Source organism: Protopterus annectens, chromosome 5.part1 (genome assembly GCF_019279795.1).
Source record: "Protopterus annectens isolate FY-2018-M chromosome 5.part1, PAN1.0, whole genome shotgun sequence".
Lineage (NCBI taxonomy): Eukaryota > Metazoa > Chordata > Ceratodontiformes > Protopteridae > Protopterus > Protopterus annectens.
This window is the reverse complement of record NC_056736.1, coordinates 427,189,101-427,211,336: the sequence shown is the minus strand read 5'-3', so window position 1 is coordinate 427,211,336 and position 22,236 is coordinate 427,189,101. Positions and strand designations below refer to the sequence as shown.

Here is a 22,236-nt window from a genome sequence, read left to right as displayed (position 1 = left end):
TTCAAAGATGTAGGGATGTAAGGTAGTGAGACAGCTAGTGAAAAATAAGTAGGAGTGACAGTTTACCTAGGATGTTTCTAGTTATACTGTTCATGTAATGGGGTTTGATGATTTTAGATGGCATGTTGAGGTGAGGAGCAAGGATCTGATAGTAGAGGTAGTTAATATAGGGAAAGTAAAATGCTGTGAGGTAGAAGGCTATGGGAGTTTGACAGGGTTAATCTACAAGAGAGTAGTGAGGGTGGGAGGGCAATGGTAAGGTGAGGTTATGTTGATGAAGATTGGTAGGTGGGATAGGCTAGAGCAGTAGGGGTGTGGCTAGTTAGGTATAAATGTAGGGATACGTGGGGTGGGTGGGATAAGGGGTAGGGAGGGAGCGGGGCAGAAACAACTACTGGAGAAAGCGTGCCAATCAGTCCAGAAGGAGAGCCGGAGCACCAAGAAGCTTGTCAAGGTAGGAAATACAGTCTGGGTGAGGAGATAGGAGGGGAAAAGTAGGGGCTAGTGGGAGAATCAGTAAGGTAATAGGTGAGAAAAATAGAAGAAAAGATAAGAGTATTGGGCTAAGAAAATTAAAGATGAGGGAGACAAAGCTGTGTTATACTGCCACCTAGTGGGCAGAAAGTAAGATGCAGAAAGTACCTTAGGCAAGGGATGGAAAGGTGATGAAAGAAATGGTAGAAACAGGGATAGGACTATTAGGTGAAAGTAGGCCGAGAGGAGTCTGGCTGCTGGAGTACCTGATTCAGAGGCAAAACAATATGTACAAGCCAATGAACAAGCAATTTCATTCAGGATGAGCCAAATGTGCAAACATACTTTGTTAATTAATTGTAGTAGCAGGTGAAAAATTCAGTGGGGTAGTAGTAGAGACAGACGGTCCAAAATGGCCAAAGCCTGAGGTAATTCAGGAGGTCCTTAGAGGCCAGGTATGTTCAGTAGAGGAAGGCCGTGGATAGGTTGCTAGGAATGCGAAGAGGTAAGAGAGAGAGGATGTTAAAAATGTAATATCTCATTAAAGGACTTAAGTTACACAGTTGAGATTAGATAATACTGTACTTCTGCAAAATAGTTAAAAAGCTGTAGTAATACTTCCTAAGAGTAGTTACATTAATGATTAGGAGAAAAAACATTCAGTTCAGATGAAAAAACGAGCAATTTGAAAGAGACCCATGTAACATATAACAGTTCTAGCAGTTCTTAAAACGTCCTGTGACTCTTCAGAGGTATACACAATAAAAGGATAGGTATAACATTTTAAACCAGTCAGGAACTAAAACAGCTTCAATCAACAGTTTTCCACAGTTTCAAAGCATATCCGTTACTTGAAAACAATGCTAGCAAGTCAATGATGAAAAATAAGGTCATTTAGAAAGATATAGACAAAGCTACAGTACACTTAACCTTATCACGACAGTATGCAAAGGAAACATATGCCCAAACTATTCTAGGAAAAATACATGCATAAGCCCCGATTAGGATTCACTGGCTGGGTCTAAGCATGCTGTTCAGCCCCCGTTATTACATTCAATGAGGGAAAAGTAAGCGGAATGCTAATGTAGCAACATGGAGTTTAAAGCTCGCTTATAGAACTACGCAGTCCTGGCCACGTGGAAAAGGACCTAAAGCTAAGGTCGCTGATAGGGTGTTAACAGTTAAAACTAGTGGTTATAAAACAAATAATTAGTTTCCACAGCAAAAATTAAACTGTAAAGCCAGGTAGAACAGTTATCGGTAGTTACTAGAGATTAGCGTGAGGTAGTCAGCACACTCAGACATAGTACGACTATCTAGACTCGTACAATTCCCAGCCTAACAAAGTTACACTTAAGTCGCTATAACTAAATTAGAGTTTGAATTACTCCGCTATACACAGTGCGTGCACAGTACAATTTCCCGGGCTAACAAATGTAGACTCAAGTCGGTAAGACTAAAATAGAGGTTAATTACCCCGCTATACACAGTGCGCTAAAACACCCCTATAATTGTTAAGCTACCAGGTTATCCAAGAGCAGCTATCTACTGAAGGTACTAGCAGTGCCGTATTAATAAACTGTGGGAGGATGCAAAATATTTCCTTCGGTAACAAGCTAGAGTGAGCAGGACTCTGCAAGTCGCAAAACAACATAGAGCTTAAGTAATAACGCTAGGCTATATTATGCAAATGGCTTCAAAGGATCTGCTACAGTAGAGATATACCAGGAGCGATAATCACCATAAACGATGTAAAATACAAGGGGCACCAGAAACACAAAACACTCCAAAGCATTACAATTGCCTCCAAGGCACAATATTACATAGCGGTATAAATGCATGACCAAAGACAAAATAGTTATAAAACACTTGAGGAGACTTACAGGTTGTAGATATCCTCTGGGTTCAGGAGCATACAGCAGCCAGGGACTAGAAAGATAATAAAGGAAAGGCGCCGCAGAGGTCACCTCCTTATAAGCAGTAGAGGCAGGAAATGAGGTGGGAAAAAGGGAGGGACAACAAAAACAGAGGGGGCAGGTAAGGAAGGTGTGCAAGGAGGGGAGGTACCTGCAGGGTACTTTGGGAGAATCAAATACTATCGTAGGTAAACCTGGGAAAGGAAGAAGTAGAGTAGGTAAACTAGAGGAAGAAAAAGTGAAAGCAAGGATAAAAGTAGAGAGAGATATGAGTCTAAGGAGAAACAACTACTGGAGAAAGCGTAGCCAATCAGTCCAGAAGGAGAGCCGAGCACCAAGAAGCTTGTCAAGGTAGGAAATACAGTCTGGGTGAGGAGATAGGAGGGAAAAGTAGGGGCTAGTGGGAGAATCAGTAAGGTAATAGGTGAGAAAAATAGAAGAAAAGATAAGAGTATTGGGCTAAGAAAATTAAAGATGAGGGGGAGACAAAGCTGTGTTATACTGCCACCTAGTGGGCAGAAAGTAAGATGCAGAAAGTACCTTAGGCAAGGGATGGAAAGGTGATGAAAGAAATGGTAGAAACAGGGATAGGACTATTAGGTGAAAGTAGGCGGGAGAGGAGTCTGGCTGCTGGAGTACCTGATTCAGAGGCAAAACAATATGTACAAGCCAATGAACAAGCAATTTCATTCAGGATGAGCCAAATGTGCAAACATACTTTGTTAATTAATTGTAGTAGCAGGTGAAAAATTCAGTGGGGTAGTAGTAGAGACAGATGGTCCAAAATGGCCAAAGCCTGAGGTAATTCAGGAGGTCCTTAGAGGCCAGGTATGTTCAGTAGAGGAAGGCCGTGGATAGGTTGCTAGGAATGCGAAGAGGTAAGAGAGAGAGGATGTTAAAATGTAATATCTCATTAAAGGACTTAAGTTACACAGTTGAGATTAGATAATACTGTACTTCTGCAAAATAGTTAAAAGCTGTAGTAATACTTCCTAAGAGTAGTTACATTAATGATTAGGAGAAAAACATTCAGTTCAGATGAAAAAACGAGCAATTTGAAAGAGACCCATGTAACATATAACAGTTCTAGCAGTTCTTAAACGTCCTGTGACTCTTCAGAGGTATACACAATAAAAGGATAGGTATAACATTTTAAACCAGTCAGGAACTAAAACAGCTTCAATCAACAGTTTTCCACAGTTTCAAAGCATATCCGTTACTTGAAAACAATGCTAGCAAGTCAATGATGAAAAATAAGGTCATTTAGAAAGATATAGACAAAGCTACAGTACACTTAACCTTATCACGACAGTATGCAAAGGAAACATATGCCCAAACTATTCTAGGAAAAATACATGCATAAGCCCGATTAGGATTCACTGGCTGGGTCTAAGCATGCTGTTCAGCCCGTTATTACATTCAATGAGGGAAAAAGTAAGCGGAATGCTAATGTAGCAACATGGAGTTTAAAGCTCGCTTATAGAACTACGCAGTCCTGGCCACGTGGAAAAGGACCTAAAGCTAAGGTCGCTGATAGGGTGTTAACAGTTAAAACTAGTGGTTATAAAACAAATAATTAGTTTCCACAGCAAAAATTAAACTGTAAAGCCAGGTAGAACAGTTATCGGTAGTTACTGGAGATTAGCGTGCGAGGTAGTCAGCACACTCAGACATAGTACGACTATCTAGACTCGTACAATTCCCAGCCTAACAAAGTTACACTTAAGTCGCTATAACTAAATTAGAGTTTGAATTACTCCGCTATACACAGTGCGTGCACAGTACAATTTCCCGGGCTAACAAATGTAGACTCAAGTCGGTAAGACTAAAATAGAGGTTAATTACCCCGCTATACACAGTGCGCTAAAACACCCCTATAATTGTTAAGCTACCAGGTTATCCAAGAGCAGCGCTATCTACTGAAGGTACTAGCAGTGCCGTATTAATAAACTGTGGGGAGGATGCATAAAATATTTCCTTCGGGTAACAAGCTAGAGTGAGCAGGACTCTGCAAGTCGCAAAAACAACATAGAGCTTAAGTAATAACGCTAGGCTATATTATGCAAATGGCTTCAAAGGATCTGCTACAGTAGAGATATACCAGGAGCGATAATCACCATAAGCGATGTAAAAATACAAGGGGCACCAGAAACACAAAACACTCCAAAGCATTACAATTGCCTCCAAGGCACAATATTACATAGCGGTATAAATGCCAACCAAAGACAAAATAGTTATAAAACACTTGAGGAGACTTACAGGTTGTAGATATCCTCTGGGTTCAGGAGCATACAGCAGCCAGGGACTAGAAAGATAATAAAGGAAAGGCGCAGAGGTCACCTCCTTATAAGCAGTAGAGGCAGGAAATGAGGTGGGAAAAGGGAGGGACAACAAAAAACAGAGGGGCAGGTAAGGAAGGTGTGCAAGGAGGGAGGTACCTGCAGGGTACTTTGGGAGAATCAAATACTATCGTAGGTAAACCTGGGAAAGGAAGAAGTAGAGTAGGTAAACTAGAGGAAGAAAAAGTGAAAGCAAGGATAAAAGTAGAGAGAGATATGAGTCTAAGGAGAAACAACTACTGGAGAAAGCGTAGCCAATCAGTCCAGAAGGAGAGCCGGAGCACCAAGAAGCTTGTCAAGGTAGGAAATACAGTCTGGGTGAGGAGATATGAGGGAAAAGTAGGGGCTAGTGGGAGAATCAGTAAGGTAATAGGTGAGAAAAATAGAAGAAAAGATAAGAGTATTGGGCTAAGAAAATTAAAGATGAGGGGGAGACAAAGCTGTGTTATACTGCCACCTAGTGGGCAGAAAGTAAGATGCAGAAAGTACCTTAGGCAAGGGATGGAAAGGTGATGAAAGAAATGGTAGAAACAGGGATAGGACTATTAGGTGAAAGTAGGCCGGAGAGGAGTCTGGCTGCTGGAGTACCTGATTCAGAGGCAAAAACAATATGTACAAGCCAATGAACAAGCAATTTCATTCAGGATGAGCCAAATGTGCAAACATACTTTGTTAATTAATTGTAGTAGCAGGTGAAAAATTCAGTGGGGTAGTAGTAGAGACAGACGGTCCAAAATGGCCAAAGCCTGAGGTAATTCAGGAGGTCCTTAGAGGCCAGGTATGTTCAGTAGAGGAAGGCCGTGGATAGGTTGCTAGGAATGCGAAGAGGTAAGAGAGAGAGGATGTTAAAATGTAATATCTCATTAAAGGACTTAAGTTACACAGTTGAGATTAGATAATACTGTACTTCTGCAAAATAGTTAAAAGCTGTAGTAATACTTCCTAAGAGTAGTTACATTAATGATTAGGAGAAAAACATTCAGTTCAGATGAAAAAACGAGCAATTTGAAAGAGACCCATGTAACATATAACAGTTCTAGCAGTTCTTAAAACGTCCTGTGACTCTTCAGAGGTATACACAATAAAAGGATAGGTATAACATTTTAAACCAGTCAGGAACTAAAACAGCTTCAATCAACAGTTTTCCACAGTTTCAAAGCATATCCGTTACTTGAAAACAATGCTAGCAAGTCAATGATGAAAAATAAGGTCATTTAGAAAGATATAGACAAAGCTACAGTACACTTAACCTTATCACGACAGTATGCAAAGGAAACATATGCCCAAACTATTCTAGGAAAAATACATGCATAAGCCCGATTAGGATTCACTGGCTGGGTCTAAGCATGCTGTTCAGCCCCGTTATTACATTCAATGAGGGGAAAAGTAAGCGGAATGCTAATGTAGCAACATGGAGTTTAAAGCTCGCTTATAGAACTACGCAGTCCTGGCCACGTGGAAAAGGACCTAAAGCTAAGGTCGCTGATAGGGTGTTAACAGTTAAAACTAGTGGTTATAAAACAAATAATTAGTTTCCACAGCAAAAATTAAACTGTAAAGCCAGGTAGAACAGTTATCGGTAGTTACTGGAGATTAGCGTGCGAGGTAGTCAGCACACTCAGACATAGTACGACTATCTAGACTCGTACAATTCCCAGCCTAACAAAGTTACACTTAAGTCGCTATAACTAAATTAGAGTTTGAATTACTCCGCTATACACAGTACGTGCACAGTACAATTTCCCGGGCTAACAAATGTAGACTCAAGTCGGTAAGACTAAAATAGAGGTTAATTACCCCGCTATACACAGTACGCTAAAAACACCCCTATAATTGTTAAGCTACCAGGTTATCCAAGAGCAGCGCTATCTACTGAAGGTACTAGCAGTGCCGTATTAATAAACTGTGGGGAGGATGCGCAAAATATTTCCTTCGGGTAACAAGCTAGAGTGAGCAGGACTCTGCAAGTCGCAAAAACAACATAGAGCTTAAGTAATAACGCTAGGCTATATTATGCAAATGGCTTCAAAGGATCTGCTACAGTAGAGATATACCAGGAGCGATAATCACCATAAACGATGTAAAAATACAAGGGGGGCACCAGAAACACAAAACACTCCAAAGCATTACAATTGCCTCCAAGGCACAATATTACATAGCGGTATAAATGCCGCAACCAAAGACAAAATAGTTATAAAACACTTGAGGAGACTTACAGGTTGTAGATATCCTCTGGGTTCAGGAGCATACAGCAGCCAGGGACTAGAAAGATAATAAAGGAAAGGCGCCGCAGAGGTCACCTCCTTATAAGCAGTAGAGGCAGGAAATGAGGTGGGAAAAAGGGAGGGGACAACAAAAAAACAGAGGGGGCAGGTAAGGAAGGTGTGCAAGGAGGGGAGGTACCTGCAGGGTACTTTGGGAGAATCAAATACTATCGTAGGTAAACCTGGGAAAGGAAGAAGTAGAGTAGGTAAACTAGAGGAAGAAAAAGTGAAAGCAAGGATAAAAGTAGAGAGAGATATGAGTCTAAGGAGAAACAACTACTGGAGAAAGCGTAGCCAATCAGTCCAGAAGGAGAGCCGGAGCACCAAGAAGCTTGTCAAGGTAGGAAATACAGTCTGGGTGAGGAGATAGGAGGGGAAAAGTAGGGGCTAGTGGGAGAATCAGTAAGGTAATAGGTGAGAAAAATAGAAGAAAAGATAAGAGTATTGGGCTAAGAAAATTAAAGATGAGGGGGAGACAAAGCTGTGTTATACTGCCACCTAGTGGGCAGAAAGTAAGATGCAGAAAGTACCTTAGGCAAGGGATGGAAAGGTGATGAAAGAAATGGTAGAAACAGGGATAGGACTATTAGGTGAAAGTAGGCCGGGAGAGGAGTCTGGCTGCTGGAGTACCTGATTCAGAGGCAAAAACAATATGTACAAGCCAATGAACAAGCAATTTCATTCAGGATGAGCCAAATGTGCAAACATACTTTGTTAATTAATTGTAGTAGCAGGTGAAAAATTCAGTGGGGTAGTAGTAGAGACAGACGGTCCAAAATGGCCAAAGCCTGAGGTAATTCAGGAGGTCCTTAGAGGCCAGGTATGTTCAGTAGAGGAAGGCCGTGGATAGGTTGCTAGGAATGCGAAGAGGTAAGAGAGAGAGGATGTTAAAAATGTAATATCTCATTAAAGGACTTAAGTTACACAGTTGAGATTAGATAATACTGTACTTCTGCAAAATAGTTAAAAGCTGTAGTAATACTTCCTAAGAGTAGTTACATTAATGATTAGGAGAAAAAACATTCAGTTCAGATGAAAAAACGAGCAATTTGAAAGAGACCCATGTAACATATAACAGTTCTAGCAGTTCTTAAAACGTCCTGTGACTCTTCAGAGGTATACACAATAAAAGGATAGGTATAACATTTTAAACCAGTCAGGAACTAAAACAGCTTCAATCAACAGTTTTCCACAGTTTCAAAGCATATCCGTTACTTGAAAACAATGCTAGCAAGTCAATGATGAAAAATAAGGTCATTTAGAAAGATATAGACAAAGCTACAGTACACTTAACCTTATCACGACAGTATGCAAAGGAAACATATGCCCAAACTATTCTAGGAAAAATACATGCATAAGCCCGATTAGGATTCACTGGCTGGGTCTAAGCATGCTGTTCAGCCCCGTTATTACATTCAATGAGGGAAAAAGTAAGCGGAATGCTAATGTAGCAACATGGAGTTTAAAGCTCGCTTATAGAACTACGCAGTCCTGGCCACGTGGAAAAGGACCTAAAGCTAAGGTCGCTGATAGGGTGTTAACAGTTAAAACTAGTGGTTATAAAACAAATAATTAGTTTCCACAGCAAAAATTAAACTGTAAAGCCAGGTAGAACAGTTATCGGTAGTTACTGGAGATTAGCGTGAGGTAGTCAGCACACTCAGACATAGTACGACTATCTAGACTCGTACAATTCCCAGCCTAACAAAGTTACACTTAAGTCGCTATAACTAAATTAGAGTTTGAATTACTCCGCTATACACAGTACGTGCACAGTACAATTTCCCGGGCTAACAAATGTAGACTCAAGTCGGTAAGACTAAAATAGAGGTTAATTACCCCGCTATACACAGTACGCTAAAAACACCCCTATAATTGTTAAGCTACCAGGTTATCCAAGAGCAGCGCTATCTACTGAAGGTACTAGCAGTGCCGTATTAATAAACTGTGGGAGGATGCGCAAAATATTTCCTTCGGGTAACAAGCTAGAGTGAGCAGGACTCTGCAAGTCGCAAAAACAACATAGAGCTTAAGTAATAACGCTAGGCTATATTATGCAAATGGCTTCAAAGGATCTGCTACAGTAGAGATATACCAGGAGCGATAATCACCATAAACGATGTAAAAATACAAGGGGGGCACCAGAAACACAAAACACTCCAAAGCATTACAATTGCCTCCAAGGCACAATATTACATAGCGGTATAAATGCCGCAACCAAAGACAAAATAGTTATAAAACACTTGAGGAGACTTACAGGTTGTAGATATCCTCTGGGTTCAGGAGCATACAGCAGCCAGGGACTAGAAAGATAATAAAGGAAAGGCGCCGCAGAGGTCACCTCCTTATAAGCAGTAGAGGCAGGAAATGAGGTGGGAAAAGGGAGGGACAAAAAAACAGAGGGGGCAGGTAAGGAAGGTGTGCAAGGAGGGGAGGTACCTGCAGGGTACTTTGGGAGAATCAAATACTATCGTAGGTAAACCTGGGAAAGGAAGAAGTAGAGTAGGTAAACTAGAGGAAGAAAAAGTGAAAGCAAGGATAAAAGTAGAGAGAGATATGAGTCTAAGGAGAAACAACTACTGGAGAAAGCGTAGCCAATCAGTCCAGAAGGAGAGCCGGAGCACCAAGAAGCTTGTCAAGGTAGGAAATACAGTCTGGGTGAGGAGATAGGAGGGGAAAAGTAGGGGCTAGTGGGAGAATCAGTAAGGTAATAGGTGAGAAAAATAGAAGAAAAGATAAGAGTATTGGGCTAAGAAAATTAAAGATGAGGGGGAGACAAAGCTGTGTTATACTGCCACCTAGTGGGCAGAAAGTAAGATGCAGAAAGTACCTTAGGCAAGGGATGGAAAGGTGATGAAAGAAATGGTAGAAACAGGGATAGGACTATTAGGTGAAAGTAGGCCGGGAGAGGAGTCTGGCTGCTGGAGTACCTGATTCAGAGGCAAAAACAATATGTACAAGCCAATGAACAAGCAATTTCATTCAGGATGAGCCAAATGTGCAAACATACTTTGTTAATTAATTGTAGTAGCAGGTGAAAAATTCAGTGGGGTAGTAGTAGAGACAGACGGTCCAAAATGGCCAAAGCCTGAGGTAATTCAGGAGGTCCTTAGAGGCCAGGTATGTTCAGTAGAGGAAGGCCGTGGATAGGTTGCTAGGAATGCGAAGAGGTAAGAGAGAGAGGATGTTAAAATGTAATATCTCATTAAAGGACTTAATTTACACAGTTGAGATTAGCTAATATTGTACTTCTGCAAAATAGTTAAAAAGCTGTAGTAATACTTCCTAAGAGTAGTTACATTAATGATTATGAGAAAAAACATTCAGTTCAGATGAAAAAGCGAGCAATTTGAAAGAGACCCATGTAACATATAACAGTTCTAGCAGTTCTTAAAACGTCCTGTGACTCTTCAGAGGTATACACAATAAAAGGATAGGTATAACATTTTAAACCAGTCAGGAACTAAAACAGCTTCAATCAACAGTTTTCCACAGTTTCAAAGCATATCCGTTACTTGAAAACAATGCTAGCAAGTCAATGATGAAAAATAAGGTCATTTAGAAAGATATAGACAAAGCTACAGTACACTTAACCTTATCACGACAGTATGCAAAGGAAACATATGCCCAAACTATTCTAGGAAAAATACATGCATAAGCCCGATTAGGATTCACTGGCTGGGTCTAAGCATGCTGTTCAGCCCCCGTTATTACATTCAATGAGGGGAAAAAGTAAGCGGAATGCTAATGTAGCAACATGGAGTTTAAAGCTCGCTTATAGAACTACGCAGTCCTGGCCACGTGGAAAAGGACCTAAAGCTAAGGTCGCTGATAGGGTGTTAACAGTTAAAACTAGTGGTTATAAAACAAATAATTAGTTTCCACAGCAAAAATTAAACTGTAAAGCCAGGTAGAACAGTTATCGGTAGTTACTGGAGATTAGCGTGCGAGGTAGTCAGCACACTCAGACATAGTACGACTATCTAGACTCGTACAATTCCCAGCCTAACAAAGTTACACTTAAGTCGCTATAACTAAATTAGAGTTTGAATTACTCCGCTATACACAGTACGTGCACAGTACAATTTCCCGGGCTAACAAATGTAGACTCAAGTCGGTAAGACTAAAATAGAGGTTAATTACCCCGCTATACACAGTACGCTAAAAACACCCCTATAATTGTTAAGCTACCAGGTTATCCAAGAGCAGCGCTATCTACTGAAGGTACTAGCAGTGCCGTATTAATAAACTGTGGGGAGGATGCGCAAAATATTTCCTTCGGGTAACAAGCTAGAGTGAGCAGGACTCTGCAAGTCGCAAAAACAACATAGAGCTTAAGTAATAACGCTAGGCTATATTATGCAAATGGCTTCAAAGGATCTGCTACAGTAGAGATATACCAGGAGCGATAATCACCATAAACGATGTAAAAATACAAGGGGGGCACCAGAAACACAAAACACTCCAAAGCATTACAATTGCCTCCAAGGCACAATATTACATAGCGGTATAAATGCCGCAACCAAAGACAAAATAGTTATAAAACACTTGAGGAGACTTACAGGTTGTAGATATCCTCTGGGTTCAGGAGCATACAGCAGCCAGGGACTAGAAAGATAATAAAGGAAAGGCGCCGCAGAGGTCACCTCCTTATAAGCAGTAGAGGCAGGAAATGAGGTGGGAAAAAGGGAGGGACAACAAAAACAGAGGGGCAGGTAAGGAAGGTGTGCAAGGAGGGGAGGTACCTGCAGGGTACTTTGGGAGAATCAAATACTATCGTAGGTAAATCTGGGAAAGGAAGAAGTAGAGTAGGTAAACTAGAGGAAGAAAAAGTGAAAGCAAGGATAAAAGTAGAGAGAGATATGAGTCTAAGGAGAAACAACTACTGGAGAAAGCGTAGCCAATCAGTCCAGAAGGAGAGCCGGAGCACCAAGAAGCTTGTCAAGGTAGGAAATACAGTCTGGGTGAGGAGATAGGAGGGGAAAAGTAGGGGCTAGTGGGAGAATCAGTAAGGTAATAGGTGAGAAAAATAGAAGAAAAGATAAGAGTATTGGGCTAAGAAAATTAAAGATGAGGGGGAGACAAAGCTGTGTTATACTGCCACCTAGTGGGCAGAAAGTAAGATGCAGAAAGTACCTTAGGCAAGGGATGGAAAGGTGATGAAAGAAATGGTAGAAACAGGGATAGGACTATTAGGTGAAAGTAGGCCGGGAGAGGAGTCTGGCTGCTGGAGTACCTGATTCAGAGGCAAAAACAATATGTACAAGCCAATGAACAAGCAATTTCATTCAGGATGAGCCAAATGTGCAAACATACTTTGTTAATTAATTGTAGTAGCAGGTGAAAAATTCAGTGGGGTAGTAGTAGAGACAGACGGTCCAAAATGGCCAAAGCCTGAGGTAATTCAGGAGGTCCTTAGAGGCCAGGTATGTTCAGTAGAGGAAGGCCGTGGATAGGTTGCTAGGAATGCGAAGAGGTAAGAGAGAGAGGATGTTAAAATGTAATATCTCATTAAAGGACTTAAGTTACACAGTTGAGATTAGATAATACTGTACTTCTGCAAAATAGTTAAAAGCTGTAGTAATACTTCCTAAGAGTAGTTACATTAATGATTAGGAGAAAAACATTCAGTTCAGATGAAAACGAGCAATTTGAAAGAGACCCATGTAACATATAACAGTTCTAGCAGTTCTTAAAACGTCCTGTGACTCTTCAGAGGTATACACAATAAAAGGATAGGTATAACATTTTAAACCAGTCAGGAACTAAAACAGCTTCAATCAACAGTTTTCCACAGTTTCAAAGCATATCCGTTACTTGAAAACAATGCTAGCAAGTCAATGATGAAAAATAAGGTCATTTAGAAAGATATAGACAAAGCTACAGTACACTTAACCTTATCACGACAGTATGCAAAGGAAACATATGCCCAAACTATTCTAGGAAAAATACATGCATAAGCCCGATTAGGATTCACTGGCTGGGTCTAAGCATGCTGTTCAGCCCTGTTATTACATTCAATGAGGGGAAAAAGTAAGCGGAATGCTAATGTAGCAACATGGAGTTTAAAGCTCGCTTATAGAACTACGCAGTCCTGGCCACGTGGAAAAGGACCTAAAGCTAAGGTCGCTGATAGGGTGTTAACAGTTAAAACTAGTGGTTATAAAACAAATAATTAGTTTCCACAGCAAAAATTAAACTGTAAAGCCAGGTAGAACAGTTATCGGTAGTTACTGGAGATTAGCGTGCGAGGTAGTCAGCACACTCAGACATAGTACGACTATCTAGACTCGTACAATTCCCAGCCTAACAAAGTTACACTTAAGTCGCTATAACTAAATTAGAGTTTGAATTACTCCGCTATACACAGTACGTGCACAGTACAATTTCCCGGGCTAACAAATGTAGACTCAAGTCGGTAAGACTAAAATAGAGGTTAATTACCCCGCTATACACAGTGCGCTAAAACACCCCTATAATTGTTAAGCTACCAGGTTATCCAAGAGCAGCGCTATCTACTGAAGGTACTAGCAGTGCCGTATTAATAAACTGTGGGGAGGATGCGCAAAATATTTCCTTCGGGTAACAAGCTAGAGTGAGCAGGACTCTGCAAGTCGCAAAAACAACATAGAGCTTAAGTAATAACGCTAGGCTATATTATGCAAATGGCTTCAAAGGATCTGCTACAGTAGAGATATACCAGGAGCGATAATCACCATAAACGATGTAAAAATACAAGGGGGGCACCAGAAACACAAAACACTCCAAAGCATTACAATTGCCTCCAAGGCACAATATTACATAGCGGTATAAATGCCGCAACCAAAGACAAAATAGTTATAAAACACTTGAGGAGACTTACAGGTTGTAGATATCCTCTGGGTTCAGGAGCATACAGCAGCCAGGGACTAGAAAGATAATAAAGGAAAGGCGCCGCAGAGGTCACCTCCTTATAAGCAGTAGAGGCAGGAAATGAGGTGGGAAAAGGGAGGGACAACAAAAACAGAGGGGCAGGTAAGGAAGGTGTGCAAGGAGGGGAGGTACCTGCAGGGTACTTTGGGAGAATCAAATACTATCGTAGGTAAACCTGGGAAAGGAAGAAGTAGAGTAGGTAAACTAGAGGAAGAAAAAGTGAAAGCAAGGATAAAAGTAGAGAGAGATATGAGTCTAAGGAGAAACAACTACTGGAGAAAGCGTAGCCAATCAGTCCAGAAGGAGAGCCGGAGCACCAAGAAGCTTGTCAAGGTAGGAAATACAGTCTGGGTGAGGAGATAGGAGGGGAAAAGTAGGGGCTAGTGGGAGAATCAGTAAGGTAATAGGTGAGAAAAATAGAAGAAAAGATAAGAGTATTGGGCTAAGAAAATTAAAGATGAGGGAGACAAAGCTGTGTTATACTGCCACCTAGTGGGCAGAAAGTAAGATGCAGAAAGTACCTTAGGCAAGGGATGGAAAGGTGATGAAAGAAATGGTAGAAACAGGGATAGGACTATTAGGTGAAAGTAGGCCGGGAGAGGAGTCTGGCTGCTGGAGTACCTGATTCAGAGGCAAAAACAATATGTACAAGCCAATGAACAAGCAATTTCATTCAGGATGAGCCAAATGTGCAAACATACTTTGTTAATTAATTGTAGTAGCAGGTGAAAAATTCAGTGGGGTAGTAGTAGAGACAGACGGTCCAAAATGGCCAAAGCCTGAGGTAATTCAGGAGGTCCTTAGAGGCCAGGTATGTTCAGTAGAGGAAGGCCGTGGATAGGTTGCTAGGAATGCGAAGAGGTAAGAGAGAGAGGATGTTAAAATGTAATATCTCATTAAAGGACTTAAGTTACACAGTTGAGATTAGATAATACTGTACTTCTGCAAAATAGTTAAAAGCTGTAGTAATACTTCCTAAGAGTAGTTACATTAATGATTAGGAGAAAAACATTCAGTTCAGATGAAAAAACGAGCAATTTGAAAGAGACCCATGTAACATATAACAGTTCTAGCAGTTCTTAAAACGTCCTGTGACTCTTCAGAGGTATACACAATAAAAGGATAGGTATAACATTTTAAACCAGTCAGGAACTAAAACAGCTTCAATCAACAGTTTTCCACAGTTTCAAAGCATATCCGTTACTTGAAAACAATGCTAGCAAGTCAATGATGAAAAATAAGGTCATTTAGAAAGATATAGACAAAGCTACAGTACACTTAACCTTATCACGACAATATGCAAAGGAAACATATGCCCAAACTATTCTAGGAAAAATAAATGCATAAGCCCCGATTAGGATTCACTGGCTGGGTCTAAGCATGCTGTTCAGCCCCCGTTATTACATTCAATGAGGGGAAAAAGTAAGCGGAATGCTAATGTAGCAACATGGAGTTTAAAGCTCGCTTATAGAACTACGCAGTCCTGGCCACGTGGAAAAGGACCTAAAGCTAAGGTCGCTGATAGGGTGTTAACAGTTAAAACTAGTGGTTATAAAACAAATAATTAGTTTCCACAGCAAAAATTAAACTGTAAAGCCAGGTAGAACAGTTATCGGTAGTTACTGGAGATTAGCGTGCGAGGTAGTCAGCACACTCAGACATAGTACGACTATCTAGACTCGTACAATTCCCAGCCTAACAAAGTTACACTTAAGTCGCTATAACTAAATTAGAGTTTGAATTACTCCGCTATACACAGTGCGTGCACAGTACAATTTCCGGGCTAACAAATGTAGACTCAAGTCGGTAAGACTAAAATAGAGGTTAATTACCCCGCTATACACAGTACGCTAAAACACCCCTATAATTGTTAAGCTACCAGGTTATCCAAGAGCAGCGCTATCTACTGAAGGTACTAGCAGTGCCGTATTAATAAACTGTGGGGAGGATGCGCAAAATATTTCCTTCGGGTAACAAGCTAGAGTGAGCAGGACTCTGCAAGTCGCAAAAACAACATAGAGCTTAAGTAATAACGCTAGGCTATATTATGCAAATGGCTTCAAAGGATCTGCTACAGTAGAGATATACCAGGAGCGATAATCACCATAAACGATGTAAAAATACAAGGGGGGCACCAGAAACACAAAACACTCCAAAGCATTACAATTGCCTCCAAGGCACAATATTACATAGCGGTATAAATGCAACCAAAGACAAAATAGTTATAAAACACTTGAGGAGACTTACAGGTTGTAGATATCCTCTGGGTTCAGGAGCATACAGCAGCCAGGGACTAGAAAGATAATAAAGGAAAGGCGCCGCAGAGGTCACCTCCTTATAAGCAGTAGAGGCAGGAAATGAGGTGGGAACAAGGGAGGGACAACAAAAAACAGAGGGGCAGGTAAGGAAGGTGTGCAAGGAGGGGAGGTACCTGCAGGGTACTTTGGGAGAATCAAATACTATCGTAGGTAAACCTGGGAAAGGAAGAAGTAGAGTAGGTAAACTAGAGGAAGAAAAAGTGAAAGCAAGGATAAAAGTAGAGAGAGATATGAGTCTAAGGAGAAACAACTACTGGAGAAAGCGTAGCCAATCAGTCCAGAAGGAGAGCCGGAGCACCAAGAAGCTTGTCAAGGTAGGAAATACAGTCTGGGTGAGGAGATAGGAGGGGAAAAGTAGGGGCTAGTGGGAGAATCAGTAAGGTAATAGGTGAGAAAAATAGAAGAAAAGATAAGAGTATTGGGCTAAGAAAATTAAAGATGAGGGGGAGACAAAGCTGTGTTATACTGCCACCTAGTGGGCAGAAAGTAAGATGCAGAAAGTACCTTAGGCAAGGGATGGAAAGGTGATGAAAGAAATGGTAGAAACAGGGATAGGACTATTAGGTGAAAGTAGGCCGGGAGAGGAGTCTGGCTGCTGGAGTACCTGATTCAGAGGCAAAAACAATATGTACAAGCCAATGAACAAGCAATTTCATTCAGGATGAGCCAAATGTGCAAACATACTTTGTTAATTAATTGTAGTAGCAGGTGAAAAATTCAGTGGGGTAGTAGTAGAGACAGTCGGTCCAAAATGGCCAAAGCCTGAGGTAATTCAGGAGGTCCTTAGAGGCCAGGTATGTTCAGTAGAGGAAGGCCGTGGATAGGTTGCTAGGAATGCGAAGAGGTAAGAGAGAGAGGATGTTAAAAATGTAATATCTCATTAAAGGACTTAAGTTACACAGTTGAGATTAGATAATACTGTACTTCTGCAAAATAGTTAAAAGCTGTAGTAATACTTCCTAAGAGTAGTTACATTAATGATTAGGAGAAAAAACATTCAGTTCAGATGAAAAAACGAGCAATTTGAAAGAGACCCATGTAACATATAACAGTTCTAGCAGTTCTTAAAACGTCCTGTGACTCTTCAGAGGTATACACAATAAAAGGATAGGTATAACATTTTAAACCAGTCAGGAACTAAAACAGCTTCAATCAACAGTTTTCCACAGTTTCAAAGCATATCCGTTACTTGAAAACAATGCTAGCAAGTCAATGATGAAAAATAAGGTCATTTAGAAAGATATAGACAAAGCTACAGTACACTTAACCTTATCACGACAGTATGCAAAGGAAACATATGCCCAAACTATTCTAGGAAAAATACATGCATAAGCCCGATTAGGATTCACTGGCTGGGTCTAAGCATGCTGTTCAGCCCCGTTATTACATTCAATGAGGGGAAAAAGTAAGCGGAATGCTAATGTAGCAACATGGAGTTTAAAGCTCGCTTATAGAACTACGCAGTCCTGGCCACGTGGAAAAGGACCTAAAGCTAAGGTCGCTGATAGGGTGTTAACAGTTAAAACTAGTGGTTATAAAACAAATAATTAGTTTCCACAGCAAAAATTAAACTGTAAAGCCAGGTAGAACAGTTATCGGTAGTTACTGGAGATTAGCGTGCGAGGTAGTCAGCACACTCAGACATAGTACGACTATCTAGACTCGTACAATTCCCAGCCTAACAAAGTTACACTTAAGTCGCTATAACTAAATTAGAGTTTGAATTACTCCGCTATACACAGTACGTGCACAGTACAATTTCCCAGGCTAACAAATGTAGACTCAAGTCGGTAAGACTAAAATAGAGGTTAATTACCCGCTATACACAGTACGCTAAAAACACCCCTATAATTGTTAAGCTACCAGGTTATCCAAGAGCAGCCATATCTACTGAAGGTACTAGCAGTGCCGTATTAATAAACTGTGGGGAGGATGCGCAAAATATTTCCTTCGGGTAACAAGCTAGAGTGAGCAGGACTCTGCAAGTCGCAAAAACAACATAGAGCTTAAGTAATAACGCTAGGCTATATTATGCAAATGGCTTCAAAGGATCTGCTACAGTAGAGATATACCAGGAGCGATAATCACCATAAACGATGTAAAAATACAAGGGGGGCACCAGAAACACAAAACACTCCAAAGCATTACAATTGCCTCCAAGGCACAATATTACATAGCGGTATAAATGCATGACCAAAGACAAAATAGTTATAAAACACTTGAGGAGACTTACAGGTTGTAGATATCCTCTGGGTTCAGGAGCATACAGCAGCCAGGGACTAGAAAGATAATAAAGGAAAGGCGCCGCAGAGGTCACCTCCTTATAAGCAGTAGAGGCAGGAAATGAGGTGGGAAAAAGGGAGGGACAACAAAAACAGAGGGGGCAGGTAAGGAAGGTGTGCAAGGAGGGAGGTACCTGCAGGGTACTTTGGGAGAATCAAATACTATCGTAGGTAAACCTGGGAAAGGAAGAAGTAGAGTAGGTAAACTAGAGGAAGAAAAAGTGAAAGCAAGGATAAAAGTAGAGAGAGATATGAGTCTAAGGAGAAACAACTACTGGAGAAAGCGTAGCCAATCAGTCCAGAAGGAGAGCCGGAGCACCAAGAAGCTTGTCAAGGTAGGAAATACAGTCTGGGTGAGGAGATAGGAGGGAAAAGTAGGGGCTAGTGGGAGAATCAGTAAGGTAATAGGTGAGAAAAATAGAAGAAAAGATAAGAGTATTGGGCTAAGAAAATTAAAGATGAGGGGGAGACAAAGCTGTGTTATACTGCCACCTAGTGGGCAGAAAGTAAGATGCAGAAAGTACCTTAGGCAAGGGAAGGAAAGGTGATGAAAGAAATGGTAGAAACAGGGATAGGACTATTAGGTGAAAGTAGGCCGGGAGAGGAGTCTGGCTGCTGGAGTACCTGATTCAGAGGCAAAAACAATATGTACAAGCCAATGAACAAGCAATTTCATTCAGGATGAGCCAAATGTGCAAACATACTTTGTTAATTAATTGTAGTAGCAGGTGAAAAATTCAGTGGGGTAGTAGTAGAGACAGACGGTCCAAAATGGCCAAAGCCTGAGGTAATTCAGGAGGTCCTTAGAGGCCAGGTATGTTCAGTAGAGGAAGGCCGTGGATAGGTTGTTTGTTAATTAATTGTAGTAGCAGGTGAAAAATTCAGTGGGGTAGTAGTAGAGACAGACGGTCCAAAATGGCCAAAGCCTGAGGTAATTCAGGAGGTCCTTAGAGGCCAGGTATGTTCAGTAGAGGAAGGCCGTGGATAGGTTGTTTGTTAATTAATTGTAGTAGCAGGTGAAAAATTCAGTGGGGTAGTAGTAGAGACAGACGGTCCAAAATGGCCAAAGCCTGAGGTAATTCAGGAGGTCCTTAGAGGCCAGGTATGTTCAGTAGAGGAAGGCCGTGGATAGGTTGTTTGTTAATTAATTGTAGTAGCAGGTGAAAAATTCAGTGGGGTAGTAGTAGAGACAGACGGTCCAAAATGGCCAAAGCCTGAGGTAATTCAGGAGGTCCTTAGAGGCCAGGTATGTTCAGTAGAGGAAGGCCGTGGATAGGTTGTTTGTTAATTAATTGTAGTAGCAGGTGAAAAATTCAGTGGGGTAGTAGTAGAGACAGACGGTCCAAAATGGCCAAAGCCTGAGGTAATTCAGGAGGTCCTTAGAGGCCAGGTATGTTCAGTAGAGGAAGGCCGTGGATAGGTTGTTTGTTAATTAATTGTAGTAGCAGGTGAAAAATTCAGTGGGGTAGTAGTAGAGACAGACGGTCCAAAATGGCCAAAGCCTGAGGTAATTCAGGAGGTCCTTAGAGGCCAGGTATGTTCAGTAGAGGAAGGCCGTGGATAGGTTGTTTGTTAATTAATTGTAGTAGCAGGTGAAAAATTCAGTGGGGTAGTAGTAGAGACAGACGGTCCAAAATGGCCAAAGCCTGAGGTAATTCAGGAGGTCCTTAGAGGCCAGGTATGTTCAGTAGAGGAAGGCCGTGGATAGGTTGTTTGTTAATTAATTGTAGTAGCAGGTGAAAAATTCAGTGGGGTAGTAGTAGAGTCAGGCAGTCCAAAATGGCCAAAGCCTGAGGTAATTCAGGAGGTCCTTAGAGGCCAGGTATGTTCAGTAGAGGAAGGCCGTGGATAGGTTGTTTGTTAATTAATTGTAGTAGCAGGTGAAAAATTCAGTGGGGTAGTAGTAGAGACAGACGGTCCAAAATGGCCAAAGCCTGAGGTAATTCAGGAGGTCCTTAGAGGCCAGGTATGTTCAGTAGAGGAAGGCCGTGGATAGGTTGTTTGTTAATTAATTGTAGTAGCAGGTGAAAAATTCAGTGGGGTAGTAGTAGAGACAGACGGTCCAAAATGGCCAAAGCCTGAGGTAATTCAGGAGGTCCTTAGAGGCCAGGTATGTTCAGTAGAGGAAGGCCGTGGATAGGTTGTTTGTTAATTAATTGTAGTAGCAGGTGAAAAATTCAGTGGGGTAGTAGTAGAGACAGACGGTCCAAAATGGCCAAAGCCTGAGGTAATTCAGGAGGTCCTTAGAGGCCAGGTATGTTCAGTAGAGGAAGGCCGTGGATAGGTTGTTTGTTAATTAATTGTAGTAGCAGGTGAAAAATTCAGTGGGGTAGTAGTAGAGACAGACGGTCCAAAATGGCCAAAGCCTGAGGTAATTCAGGAGGTCCTTAGAGGCCAGGTATGTTCAGTAGAGGAAGGCCGTGGATAGGTTGTTTGTTAATTAATTGTAGTAGCAGGTGAAAAATTCAGTGGGGTAGTAGTAGAGACAGTAGGTCCAAAATGGCCAAAGCCTGAGGTAATTCAGGAGGTCCTTAGAGGCCAGGTATGTTCAGTAGAGGAAGGCCGTGGATAGGTTGTTTGTTAATTAATTGTAGTAGCAGGTGAAAAATTCAGTGGGGTAGTAGTAGAGACAGACGGTCCAAAATGGCCAAAGCCTGAGGTAATTCAGGAGGTCCTTAGAGGCCAGGTATGTTCAGTAGAGGAAGGCCGTGGATAGGTTGTTTGTTAATTAATTGTAGTAGCAGGTGAAAAATTCAGTGGGGTAGTAGTAGAGACAGACGGTCCAAAATGGCCAAAGCCTGAGGTAATTCAGGAGGTCCTTAGAGGCCAGGTATGTTCAGTAGAGGAAGGCCGTGGATAGGTTGTTTGTTAATTAATTGTAGTAGCAGGTGAAAAATTCAGTGGGGTAGTAGTAGAGACAGACGGTCCAAAATGGCCAAAGCCTGAGGTAATTCAGGAGGTCCTTAGAGGCCAGGTATGTTCAGTAGAGGAAGGCCGTGGATAGGTTGTTTGTTAATTAATTGTAGTAGCAGGTGAAAAATTCAGTGGGGTAGTAGTAGAGACAGACGGTCCAAAATGGCCAAAGCCTGAGGTAATTCAGGAGGTCCTTAGAGGCCAGGTATGTTCAGTAGAGGAAGGCCGTGGATAGGTTGTTTGTTAATTAATTGTAGTAGCAGGTGAAAAATTCAGTGGGGTAGTAGTAGAGACAGACGGTCCAAAATGGCCAAAGCCTGAGGTAATTCAGGAGGTCCTTAGAGGCCAGGTATGTTCAGTAGAGGAAGGCCGTGGATAGGTTGTTTGTTAATTAATTGTAGTAGCAGGTGAAAAATTCAGTGGGGTAGTAGTAGAGACAGGCGGACCAAAATGGCCAAAGCCTGAGGTAATTCAGGAGGTCCTTAGAGGCCAGGTATGTTCAGTAGAGGAAGGCCGTGGATAGGTTGTTTGTTAATTAATTGTAGTAGCAGGTGAAAAATTCAGTGGGGTAGTAGTAGAGACAGACGGTCCAAAATGGCCAAAGCCTGAGGTAATTCAGGAGGTCCTTAGAGGCCAGGTATGTTCAGTAGAGGAAGGCCGTGGATAGGTTGTTTGTTAATTAATTGTAGTAGCAGGTGAAAAATTCAGTGGGGTAGTAGTAGAGACAGACGGTCCAAAATGGCCAAAGCCTGAGGTAATTCAGGAGGTCCTTAGAGGCCAGGTATGTTCAGTAGAGGAAGGCCGTGGATAGGTTGTTT

General features: G+C 41.5%; 1 long non-coding RNA gene across 1 annotated transcript; it reads right to left on the bottom strand.

Annotated features, from left to right (window-relative positions):
• Positions 1 to 760: 760 nt before the first annotated feature.
• Positions 761 to 16,960, bottom strand: LOC122803465. The gene is made up of 8 exons (XR_006365123.1): positions 16,908 to 16,960; positions 14,607 to 14,750; positions 12,310 to 12,453; positions 10,004 to 10,147; positions 7,704 to 7,847; positions 5,398 to 5,541; positions 3,109 to 3,252; positions 761 to 963 (listed from the first exon to the last, which is right to left on the bottom strand). It is a non-coding gene; the product is annotated as an uncharacterized LOC122803465 (long non-coding RNA).
• Positions 16,961 to 22,236: the final 5,276 nt, after the last annotated feature.